Source organism: Thermobia domestica, chromosome 13 (assembly GCF_964235325.1).
Source record: "Thermobia domestica chromosome 13, izTheDome1.hap1.1, whole genome shotgun sequence".
In the NCBI taxonomy this organism is placed as follows: domain Eukaryota; kingdom Metazoa; phylum Arthropoda; class Insecta; order Zygentoma; family Lepismatidae; genus Thermobia; species Thermobia domestica.
In genome coordinates this window covers 198,057,257-198,069,615 of record NC_137466.1, presented here as the reverse complement: position 1 = coordinate 198,069,615, position 12,359 = coordinate 198,057,257, and the positions used below count along the sequence as shown (strand labels likewise).

General features: G+C 35.8%; 1 protein-coding gene across 1 annotated transcript in view; it reads left to right on the top strand.

Annotated features, from left to right (window-relative positions):
- Positions 1–3,615: 3,615 nt before the first annotated feature.
- LOC145668919 (protein shuttle craft-like) overlaps positions 3,616–12,359 on the top strand; it is a 73,396-nt gene continuing 64,652 nt past the window's right edge. Inside the window, exon 1 of the mRNA XM_081737198.1 lies at positions 3,616–3,812. The gene's annotated coding sequence lies outside the window, so the exon portion shown is untranslated. The remainder of the gene's footprint in view (positions 3,813–12,359) is intronic.

Genomic DNA, 12,359 nt, shown 5'->3' with positions numbered 1-12,359 from the left:
ATAATGGCGACAACGCATCTCCTTGTTTAAGTCCATTTTCGACGTGAAAGCTCGTGGACAAAAATTCTCTACCTGGACATGTGCAGTAAAATTAGAATAACTAAAATACTTACTGACAGAACTCGAGATAAAGTTCAAATCACTTTATTCAAGATTCAAATGGAAGAAAGAAAATTAGTAGCTAATGTTGCATATATAGTGTTACACTGTCTTGTACGGAAGAAGCACTAGATTCATTACATACAAGACTATCAGTTTTATAATGCTACATTATGAGAAACCTAAAAGGAAAACGCAAAAATGCTCACAGAATTTTTGTGGCTAGACAGAAACGTTAACACCTCATAAATATGGCATATAAATAAAATCGTTAGAAATGTTTTTTTTTTTTAATCTTCCATTTTCAACTTTACTCCTCCAGTAACCTACCTCTATTTTTGGAAGTTGAAAATTCTAGAACAGCATTAAAGCTTGAGTTTCAAATTAAATGCTGGTACATTGAATGCAGTGGCCTCTATGCTTCACTAAATCATACGGGCGGACATCGAAAAACTAATTTCTCGTCATGTACAAGTCATGAAATATTAAAATCCGTCGAAATCTAAAATTCAAATTATTTCACGATAACAATTTCTTAAAATTTGTTATAGTAGACAGTAAAAGTACGTTCTACACAAAGTTTGAACTTAAAAATAATAGGCTCATTTATCCTCAAAGTTGAGTCTTTAATAAATCCTACGGTCTACTACAGTTTGAGCTTAAATCTAATACGCTCAATTATCCTCAAAGTTGAGTTTTTAATAAATCCTACGGTCTACTACAACGAATCTTTCTTTACACCTAACATTCCCCACTCCGAGTTTTCCGTACACCGAAATTTCCTACACCGAATTTTCCTGCTCCCAATAATTTCAATTAAGCTACATAAACCATGTAATATTTAAAAACAAATATCTTTATAGCATTATTAAAGAAACGTTTGGTTCCTTTCCCTATAGCAGCGGCGGCTGGTAGTATATGTTGCATGGTTGTGCAACCGGATATTTTTTTAATACTAAAAATATTTTTAAGTATTAAAGTAGTGTATCAGTAAAAATTAAACCTTTGCTCTTGAGCGCAAAACAGTATTGACGCAATTCTGAAAAAAAAAAGTCAATTAAAAAACGGAAAGAGAGATTTACATTTTCAGTGACAGCGAACGTTGCCACTGGAAGCAGTAACATTGAGCATATGGCAGGGAGCTCCTATCTCTTAACATGGGGAAGTGGATTTATTCTTGCATCGCTCCTATCTTCCCGTATTGCTCTCTTGCGGTTGCACTTTCTTCCGCAACTGGTCAGCTTCTGTAATAATTACGAATTCCTCCGCTTAGCAGAATTCCGTGTTCGATTTCCGGCGGAGAGCATAAATTAATACCAAATCATTCACTTCCAATACTCATCTGTCTTCTTTAGCCTAATTTGCTGGAACGTTAAACTGTTTTTTTTTTTTCATTTTCGAAGGAAAACATCTTAGATTTCATGCTTCTTTACAGACAAAAAGACGTGGTTTCTGAAAATGGACTTTTTGTACCGTATACTTATACAAAGAAATGCTAACAAAATGCATATTGTCGGAGGAGAGAGGTGTTTCTGGACCGTAAAGAAAATAAAGCGGAAACTATTTGCGGTAGCGATGGTATCTATTCAGAGCAACTTGGCGAGCAGCATTTCAGATTTCAATAAAGTCATATAAAAATTTGAAGCCCAAAAAATCGAAGAAAGACCTTCCATTCTAAAATAATGCATAGTTTATATAATTAAATAATTTTGTTTAACTGCGTGCATGCAATTTTCTTGCTTTTTTCTTCTTTTCGGATTAACGCCATCATTCATGGCTTACAGCACATACTATATATTCGATTTATCTCGTGTTCAATAACATGGGTGTAGAGGTTTTGTATATAAATAGTGTATAAACGTACATTGATAGTGGTTGTTTGAGAAAAAGGAAATGGCTTATAGATTAAATCAATATTAGAGAAATAGTTTAATATTCGATTTATCTCGTGTTCAATAACATGAGTGTAGAGGTTTTGTATATAAATAGTGTATAAACGTACATTGGTAGTGGTTGTTTGAGAAAAAGGAAATGGCTTATATATTAAATCAATATTAGAGAAATAATTTAATCAATAATATACAAATAGAGCTTAAAACACTTTCCTCTTCATATTTCCGGAATATTTTTTGGATAAGACTCAAGAATGCTGGGAGAGGGTAACACTTGCGCGTACCTACATACCTTTGATATTGCAACATTGCAACCGGTGCTTGTAGAGACTACGAGCCGCTACTGCCCTATAGTATTTTAAATTCCATTGCATACTCAAATTACACAACGTAAATACGTTTGTTATTTGCGTAACATTTTAAATTCCACTTGTAAAATCACTAATTTGTATATTTATCAAATAAGTTATTAGATCAGCCCACAAATATATTCACCTCAACTAAAATATTAAAAATATGTCTTTTAAAATTTTATTAATTCACTTTGACATTATTGTTGTTCCTACTACGAGAAACTCCCATCTTAAGTACGTAAGTGTGCTAACGTAGTGTACATCCTCGCACACTACGTACTATGCACTCGCAGACTCGTGAACTTGGACCTTTTGACACACACTACGTGACGTCAGTTCTGGAAATAAGCGTACTTCGAATGCACACTTGTATCTTTTGGACACAGCCATAGACTGCAGAAACAGCCATGACATGGGCCAAAAAAATTGTTTTCTTTTTCGGAAGAATTCGTACGGTATTTCTTCTTCTCTTGACATCTCCAAACGTCGAGGAAATTGTTGAAAAAAATATTTTAAAGGACATATTTTGTACCTTGTTTTCATATATTTTTGAATTCAAATATTAACTCACATACCGGTATACCCTTATCTTTTTTGTTTTGAATTTTGATTTATTTTGAAAGATAGATAATTTTCGACTTATTCTTGGTGAATCTAGTGTCATTTCGTTTTGCTGATCTTCCATTGGCTACTTATGATACTGGGTCGAAAACGACCCGGGGGGAATTATATAAACTTTAGCAATAACAAGATACGTAAGTGGGTCGTTTTTGTGCTGGGTGGCTTATATGGGTTAATTTTTTTAATGGATATCCCCCTTCTTTGAACCGCTTGTGACGGATTCAACTATTTTCAACACTCAGGGCACTTTAAGACGCAATTTTTCGCAATGTTTCGCAATTTTGGTATTATGTAACTCTGAAAATAATGATTTTCTGAGTTACGTTCATCAGAACTTTTTTTTTTTTTTTTTTTTTTTTATGTAAGGAAACATCTATAAACGAATGAGACTGAGTTCATTAACACCCTGTAATCATCCCCATTTGGAGAAGCACAATATTTTGTTATTTTTATTGCTTATGAAAAATTTCCTACGATGATTGTTAAAATTCATGTTTTATTTCATAAATATAATAATATAGTGATTCATGTGATTATGAGCCGAAAGCCCAAATACAAAAGTTTATGTTTTTAAAGATAATTTTTCTTCTCCATTTGTAGTAACTTTCGCGCTACGACGGAAAGCAATTGTCTGTCGACTGATCAACTCGAACGCCATCTATTTCATTCATTACAATTGGTAGATGCAATGGTTTGTTAAGTAGTTTTGAGTTGTGCAAGGGTCGTGTAATAAATTTTTTTTCAATGGCCTAGATCGAGTAAAATGAGTAGGATTTATCGATAACGGAAGAAAGTGATAACAAGAAACACCCGCAACTCAGCTAAATAACAATTTGCGGGTGCTGAAGTAAGTAGTTCATGAGATTTTGCACAATGACCATATGCTAATTATTAATGTGAGCGTATTTAACACCTGAATAAATTGAATTCACTTAATTAAGATGAGTCTTAAAAGTTTGATAGTGAAATAGGTATGCATAACATTTCGATAGATTATTTTCGAAGAAAGATATTAGCTCAATGAAGGATTTAAAATAAGCGAAAGTATAGGGCATCGTGTATTTTTTTTTCTGCGGTAGCAATATAAACGTGTGTATTATAAGTAGATATGCAGCGATTTGAGCATGATGTTGAATTTTCTTGGTAATGGTGCACTAATTGTTTTTTAACTGTACCACGTTAACTTAGAGTATGAATTGACGTATTTGAATAAAAATATATAATTTATCTTGTTATACCGTGCACTATTTTTACTGTAAATTTACAGTATCCAGGTTACGAAATTGAATTTTTAATACTGAAATTAAAAGATAAGTTTCGAATGAATATACACTATTGCTTTTCAGTAAAGCACAGAGTCTGAATTATTAATTTACCCTCTGGTGTACTAGGTATGGCGCCCGCACGTCTGTGGTGCACGGGGTCGCGTAGTTGAATCCCGGTGGTAGAGCCTTGATGTCTGAACTCATTACGGAGTTCGGATTCCACCTTAAACTGAATGCGACTAGAAATAGTTGTTTAAAAATTAAAAGTTTCACTTGTGTAGCAATTCTTACAAAAGAAAGTCAATGACCGACATTACATTGTACCTCTTTGGTACAAGGCAATTTTGCTTATTTAACAGGCAAGGGCTTAAATACAGTATTATTATTGTCAACTCTGAACTCTTTTTATATCCTCTTGTTCTTTCAATGTCTTTCCACCATCACTAGATACAGATGATTGCCAGATATTCTACAAATCATAAATGTAGCTTTATTTAAGTTGTTGCATGTCAGTTACTCTGCCTCCAAAGCTTTTCATAGGGTCATGATCATGATTGCAACATACCAATAAAGAAGGAAACTCAGCAATAGAATTCGGGGTTTTAAGGCATGAAAAGATCGATTTTAATGTTAGTTCAATTAACCTATCATGTCTGTGGATAAATCAAAAATCGTGTTAGCCATGTCTACAGTAAATGGTGGAGCAAGTGCAAAATCGATAAAAATACGGGTTTTGAAGATAATAAAAGCATAATTGTGCATAGAGCACTATATGTGAGGCCGTGATACAGTGACCGGAATTTACAACCATTGGTATGTTTATCCTAGTGTTAATTTGTGCAGTAATGAGTGGGAAAAGCGTTTAGTATGTCCCCCCAAATCCATCGACGACTCCGGATCCAGTGCTGTGACTTAGAATGAGCCGTTGTAAGCGACCTCGTTATGCGTATAACCACCGTCGCTGACACTTCTACTCCCTGCAGAAACCCCTCCCTACTGCGCTCCTGCTCTGACTTTTGGAGGCCGCGGTGGCTCAGTGATAGAGCGTTCACTTCAGGTGCGTGGGGGGTCTGGTTTGATCTCTGCGCTCGCGTCAAGTGGGCTTCGTGGTGGATAAACATACTGTGCTTGGATTTTCTCGAGGTTCTCCCGTTTCCTCCCACATTCTCCATTCCACAATTTCATTTGTTTCTCATCATTACCGCCTCCTTTACCCTAGATTTCATTTTTACCTGCCCTGATTCAGTTAGGTAGCATTCGTGGTTTTTAGTGGGCACCTAGCACAAGTTGGTTCGTGTTTTGTGCATTGTAGTTTTTATGCTATACGTCGACACTGTATATATACTGATGACTGCATTACAGTTACAACAAATAGTGAACCGTTATCAGTTCGAAGTGAGCCAGAGTAACTAGCAATTTGTTTGGGGAAGAAAGTTAATAATACTAAAGGCGGTGTTTGGTTATGAGTGCTTTGAACATTAGGAGATTTTTTTTGAATGGCACTTAAAGTCCAGAAGGCATAACGTCGTTGGTTTCCCGCATTTGGACTTGCTCGTCACTGAGGGTGTGGCAAGAGGGTAGCCAATCACTACCAACCGTCTACTGCGCTCAGCGAGCCACGAGTAACCAAGCTGGTTACTCCCTATAAACGTCACTACAAATTTTCTCAGGAAGACCAACGACGCTATACCTTCTTCCGTTGTATAGTATCTCCTCAACTCGTTTCATGGCTTCAGAATCTAGTACCTTGCTTTTGTCTAAATTGTGATAAAGGTAGGGAAAAAGGGTCCCTGCGGGGCTTCTAACCCCCTTCGCTCGCTCGATTATATTTTATGAAGTAACACTTGAGATCGATCTTATATGTGCAAGATTGGGGGGATTCGAAATATCAGCCTTTTTTAAAAATTATATACAGCCACAATTTGATAGCAAGTATCGTTTATCATATTGTGGCTGTATTATCGTTTATCATATAAGCTATTTTCAGTTGTAAATGTACTTTTAGTTTTATTATTATTATTATTATTATTATTATTATTATTATTATTATTATTATTATTATTATTATTATTATTATTATGTGAATTTTGCACAGTAGGCTTTACCAGATGTACGTAATTTCTTTGCGTAGAGGAATAATTATCCATTAGAGTTAAGGAGTGTAAAGTAAACGCCAAGAATAGTAACGATAATATGAAATTGTTTAAAAAGTATTGTTCCTTTGGAGGTCAAAGTTGAGAATACATATATTATGATTTGTAGGGAACATGGGTAGAGATGCAAAAAAGCCGGCTTTTTTGAATCGATGGTTTTTTTGCACGGTTTTTTGGGTTTTTTTGGGGGGGGGACGAGAATTTTGGAAATTTTAGCTTTTTTTCATTTTCATGATTTTTCTGTTTCAATAGCTTTCTTATAATATACTCTAAAGTTAAATAAGATTCCATGACCTAAATGCCCTATTTCGCTCTGGAATTCAGCATCATGATGGATGGAGTACATGGTTTATGAATTAAAGTAAACATAAAGTATGTAGTATTTGAGGGCAATTTTAGAAACTATTTAACTTTATTTTAACTTCTGAATTATCGACATTTTTTAATTCTCTAGATCATTTCTTTTTAGTCATCCGTGTTTCACTTCTTAGAGCTTAGTACTCTAGCTTCTAGCACATAATCAAACTTATGTTTTTCAATATATCCATCAGAGCGAACTTCCACATTTCCGCTATACTGTAGTTGTGCAATGATTTAACAGTAATCTTCCCGAACACAACCTTCAATACCATTTGATAGAAATAATCAGTATCGGATTTAGAAAAATATTTGAGAGGGTTTTTTTCTGAATAATGTTTGGTTTTCTTAAAAAATTCCTAACTTTTATTTAAGAGGAGCTTAAGTTTATGAGTACAGGCATAACAAATATTTCGTTTCGTTTGTATATTCAGCTATAATCTTCCAGACATAACCTTGAAGATCATTTTATACTGATAATCAGTGGCGCATTTAGAAAAGTATTTTGGGAGGGGCTTTTCTTATTAATGTGTAGTTTTTCTAAAAATTCCTAATTTTTTATTTGAGGAAAGCTTGAAGTTTATGAGTAAAGGCAAAATTAATATTTAGTTTTAGAAATTCCGTAATTTCGGGGTAGAGGCTTCAATCCGAAAGACATCCCCACCCTAACTCTCTTCGCGTATCCATCACTGAGTAATTAGTAATAACAAAGATTTAAAAATGATTAGAAAGGAAGTCGGCCAGGAGTCACAGTACACGCACTATCTCTACATTCACAGATGGTATTAAGAAAAACTTTTGTCAAAATGGTCGAATGCGGGGTTGAATCCCGGACTTCACGGTAGAAGTGCGAAAGGTAACCACTCACTCATGTTTGTTGGGCAGTTGTGCTTAACTTAAATGTATTCTCTCTTTCTCTATGGTTACAAAAGCTCTCCATGGGCTTCTGTCCTTATCCAATTTGATCCAGTTGCATGGGTTTTCTCGGGCTTCTCCCGTTTGCTACCACTTTTTAAATTCCACCATTTTCATTCATTATGATCTTGAAGCTTTGCTGGCGTCTACTATTAATCCAATGTTCTCGGGATTGCTGCCAGAGTGAGTGTTGCTGTGCTGAGCTTTCGTTATCATACAGCGGCAACATCTTCAGAGCTATGTGTTGGAGTGTGCTGGTCGTACAATTTATATTGTTGTCTTTAAGAATCGCTGTGTTTCTATTGGTTGTTTTTGTTGGCCAATGGCTTGCTCTGATTTTGCTGGTGGAAACTGCTCTCCGAAAAGAACCATCAGCCAATCAGAGAGCAGTTTCCACCAGCAAAATCAGAGCACGCCATTGGCCAACAAAAACAACCAATAGAAACACAGCGATTCTTAAAGACAGCAATATAAATTGTACGACCAGCACACTCCAACACATAGCTCTGAAGATGTTGCCGCTGTATGGTAACAAAAGCTCAGCACAGCAACACTCACTCTGGCAGCAATCCCGAGAACATTGGATTAATTTTCATTTATTTCTCATCATCACGGTCTCCTTTAGCCTACATGGCGTAACCGTGGGACGTAAAACTGAAAGATTTAATTTTTTTCTAATGAAAGTAGAGTGGGGTCAGTGTTTCAGCCAAAATTACAGTATCTCATGAGCCCGTTAAATTAGGAAGATGAAACTTGGTATATAAACTCTCATTAGAAATAAGAAGACCCATGTCCCAGTGTTTTTAAAAATGCCCATTTTAAGAGAAGAAGGGCATTTTCTATAATTTAATTCTTCATTTTAAATTGACGTTTCCTGTTGTTTGTGATCGCGTCACGAGAAAGTGGCTAAACAGTTTAAAATGAGTTTTAAAACATAGTACCTACTTCAAGTTGGGATTTTATCATGTAACTTTACTTAGAGGGCGTATCCTAAGGAAGAAGAAAACAAAATTCATGCCAAAATGGAATTACTCACGGAGTATTTTTTATTACACTTTCATTTATGTGCGTATCCTAAGGGAGAGAGGAGACATTTTCCTTGAACCTAATTCTCTCCGTCCTATCGTTTCAACTAGTCTAAAATAAAATTAAAAAAAAAAAAAAGTAATGCGACTACATTCCCTTTGTTTTTGTAGTACATACTTGCGAACTAGTATCTAATAATAATAAAATGTGTTTCTCCATGTGTGAGTTAATTTCAAATCGAGAACGCTTCACTTAAAAAAGGAGATTACGAAAGATATACCTCTATCTTCTTACTAATCATGGCAATGAAATCGTGATACTCCCGAATTATTCTTGCGTATCTGGTGGAGTGTGTGACGTATAGTACAATTATCGCATGTTACAAAGACCCTTTAATCGTAAAATCTGTAGTAAAAAGGGAGCAAATTGGAAACTGGAAATGAGAATGAAAAGAAAAACATTTCCAACTTCTCAGTTCCATATATACTATCCCAGTGTTTGCCTGACATGTTTTGAGGAAAACAGAAGGAATCTTTAGTCAGTACGGCTGGCTCAGGGATTTGAATTCTGAGTGTAATAGTATTCCTATTCTATATTATATAGAACTACCAACCTCTTTAGTTACTTTACAAAATTGTCTACTTTCTTCGTTCTAGAAATCAAAATACAAGCGAGTGTCAGTGGTGCAAAGTTTGTCCCACGAAACGTGGACTGTGCTTCACGGATTCCCTGGTTCAATGTCTCATGATTATGCATCGAGGAGGCTAAGGTAGACTGTGATGATGAGACGGATGATAATAGTGCCATGATGAAAGTGGAAGGAAACCATAGAACCCTGATGAAACCCATACACGTAGTTTTTGTCCTCCACAAAGCCCAATTGGCGGGAAATAGAATCACACCAGGAACCCGTGCCAGAGGTGTGCCACCGCGATCCCACAAGAAATTCCATCGTTTCATGTGTGCAATAGAACTTGAATGCTTGAATTGTACTTTAAGTAGGAATATGGCTTTAAATATTACAAAATTTAATAAAACCCAATTTTACCCAATAAAACCTACTGGGCCGAGTTTTTTTTTTTTAATAAACGCGTTTTTTTTTTTTTTTTTTCACAGCCCTGGTTTATATGCACATCTTTGTTGTCACTGTAACTTAGTGACAAACATCGTGTTTGTAGTTTTCTCGAGGTTTTTTTACTTTCCTTATTCCACCATTTCGTTCGCTACTATCATCACACGGTCTCGTAAATTTGAAGTATAATTGTGGGCCGTTAAAAAACTCAAGCTCTGAACATGATCTAACAGACGGATAATGGTGGCGTGACGAAAGTGGAAGGAAACGGTAGAACCCCGAAAATTGTGAGAAATATAAGCACGCGTGCAAACCTGTTGGCTTCGGAGGAGTTGAACAAGTCTTATCAGTTGCTACATTTAATTATAGTGCACTTGAATTTATGTCTGGAAACACCTTAAAGAGATCAGGTATAATGCACAGGCACTAACCTCATTGTGTATCCTATGTTAGAAGTTTTATCTCTTTACTTTCTCGTAAACCACTGGAATTATTTTCGACACCAGGTGAGGTTTTTTGTAATAGATGTAATTAGATCTTCTTACATACTTATGTTAAAAAAAACACTTTCACTGAAATCCTATGTCCAGGGTTCCCGCATTCTGGAAAATCAGGGAAATAAAAACATGTCAGGGAAATCATGCTTTTTGCGTAAAATGTCATGGGAAGTCAAGTAACGTAAATATACAAGACAATTCATGAATTATAAATTATGTTTCTTCGAAACTGTCACAGCAAAGTGTGAACCATTTTAAAAGAAATTCCAGTGTCTTAACCCATTTGTTTGTTTCCTGTACTCAGAACTTCTTCCTTTCGTAATGAATCTAATGAGTCATTGTGTCAAACAAAGCATTATGAATTTTCCTGGCAGTGCAATGAAGCTTCTTTCTTTGGATTAGACTGCAAATAAAATTTACTAGAAGTAAGAAAGGTGGACGTTGGTTTTAAGATCGAAAAACTAGTGAACGAACTGGAAACACCAGATAAACTAGGCTTTCAGGCTTTACTGACGAAAATTTTTGCTAGGCTACAAAAGAACAATCCAGAACTTGCTCAGATTAGGATGAAACGCATCCTAGAAACTCTGCATGAGCATAACAGAATATCTGATTCTGTATCTGAGAAAGTAAAGTGTCAATTTATGTCTTTCTGTACTGAAATTCAAGGGTCTCATGGTTTCAGAGAATACGAAGAGAAGATGGACATCATCAGGTTAGATGACTTCTTTGCAAAGGTAATGTCCAAGAAACAAGAATATTTAGATTTGTGGCATGTTGTGAAAATGTTTAATTTTATCCCACAATGTCTCAGTGAAGGGCGGGTTTTCAGTCAATAAGACACTTATGTAGAAAACCAAATCGAAGATTCTTTGGTAGCACAGAGGAGAGTGCATAACGCAATTATGTACTATGGTGGTGTGGAATCTCTTTCTATTGATCGAAGAATGCTTCTCTCTCGGAGACGCCATGAAGAATATCTTAAACAGAAACGAATCCAAAGTGCAGAGGAAAGTAAAATGAAAGGTGAAAAAAAAAAGAAAAAAGAAAGAAAACCAAAGTGCTGAAGTAAAGAAGAAACAAATGGAATTATGTTACAGAGTTGGTAATATTAGGACTGATAGTATTAGGCGCAGAGAGAGTTGGCAATATATTCTTGATTGCTTTTAATTGTTTTTTTAAGCAAAAAATGTCTAATTTCCAATGTCAAGGTATCATACATATATTATTATATACTTACCACAATTACTCATACTGAACATAACAAATATGTAAATGGTAGTTAAAGGTGTGTGTTGGACGACTGTGGGGATGAAGGAGGCCGTTAAAAAAGTGTATGATAGAACGTACCCTACATCTTTCCATTTCAGGGTGTCTATCGGTCACGAAATCAGAAAACGGTCCCAATCGAATTTTAATAGTTCCACTTTCGCCTCCAGCTCTACTACTACTGCTGCTAGTATTACTATACCTACTATTATTACCGCTATTTCTATAGTAAGGCCACAATTGCTACTACTAGTACTATTACATCTACTTCTAGTACTATTACAGCTAGTACGCATATTAAAATAGCCCTATTTTGTGTTTGTTTATATATATATATATATATATATATATATATATATATATATATATATATATACAGATGATGATCAGAAAAATGGAAACACCTGAACGAAATTGCAACTTACCAGATTAATATGGTGTCGGGCCACCTTTCGCCTTCAGAACAGCCTTGATGCGACGTGGGATGGAGGCATAGAGGTCGTGAATGGTAGCAAGTGGAATTTTGCACCATTCCTCGTGCAGGGCATTGGCCAGTTCTGTGAGAGAGGATGGAGCTGGCCGGAGTCATGTTTCCAAGACGGACCACAGATGTTCAATTATGTTGAGATCTGGGGATTGGGCAGGCTAGGGGAGGTGTTGAACTTCATCCCGATGTTCCTCAAACCACGCTTCAACAACGCCAGCTGTGTGAATGGGTGCATTATCATCCTGGAAGATGGCGTCGTTGTCCGGGAACAACATCCGGACCATAGGATGCAAGTGGTCTCCTAAAATTGCGACATAATCGTTGGCAGTGATTCGTCCGCTAAGTGTGACCAC